The sequence below is a fragment of the Rhea americana genome, unplaced genomic scaffold (genome assembly GCF_003343005.1).
Source record: "Rhea americana isolate MKP2758 unplaced genomic scaffold, rheAme1 scaffold_968, whole genome shotgun sequence".
NCBI lineage: Eukaryota > Metazoa > Chordata > Aves > Rheiformes > Rheidae > Rhea > Rhea americana.
This window is the reverse complement of record NW_028187164.1, coordinates 266-1288: the sequence shown is the minus strand read 5'-3', so window position 1 is coordinate 1288 and position 1023 is coordinate 266.

The window sequence follows — 1023 nt, the reverse complement described above, 5'->3', positions numbered from 1 at the left end:
GGGGAGCGGTGGAGTTCGGAAGCCGAATCCCAGCGCGTCGTTCGGGTTGGTTTTCCCTCTCGGGAAGCTGGCAGCACGCCCGAAGAAAGGGGGGGGAAAAAATAAGGAAAAGGATTAGGAAGTAAAGAAAAAAATCCCAAAGTGGGGAATTTTCAGATTTTCCACCCTCTGGTATCCGAAGCCGAGGAAGCGGCGCGACGGCGGCTACCGGCCCTCGACCTCCGGCTTTCCGAGCCCGCCGGGGGATTAGGAACGAGAGCGATTAAGCGGCTCCGGGCGGCGGGAAAGCGGAGTAAGATCCGGAGCGACCCGGCGGAGCGCCGAAAGGACGCGGAAGCGGCTCCGCGGCGGGAAAACCGCCGCGGGAGCTGGAAACRGCCGGCCGGACGCGGCGCGAGCGGGTGCCGCGGAGGAGCCCGAGTCGGCAGCCGGCGGCGATTCCGGCTTTTCCGGCGCCGCTTAAGCTCTCTCGGGCATCTGCGCGAATCCCGGCGCCGCGTTAGCCGAGCGCTTCCAGCTCAAATGGTGGGAAAGCTGGAAAGGAGCCAAGCGGCCTGGACACTCTTCCCAGCTGGGTCGTTAAATCTTGCTAAAAMGGGGCAAAAACAAAGGTCGGAGCCAAAAAAATATATATCACGGAAGAAACGGAACAGGCTTCGGATAACGGCCCCTCGCGTCCGGAAGAGCCGTCGTTAAGGCATCTTAGAGGTCTCCGTAATTATATCCGCGGGCGAACGTCGCGGATGCGACGGGTCCGAGGTCGGATGCRGGACGGGCTAACGAAGCTGCCGGCCAGGAGGCTCCTTGCCGGAGCGCCGGGTGGAAATCCCGAAGCCGGATAACGCCGGGTGGAAATCGGGATTCCCGAACCGTCCCTCGAGGCCGCGTTCCCCTTTCCGGCAAGGCGTTAAGTTATTTATCCGTACGGATATCCCGGATAGTTACGGGCGGCAAAAGCACGCGACGCGATGGACACCTCGATCCCGACGGCGGGAAGAAAGCTACGGAGAAACGGAGCTTCCC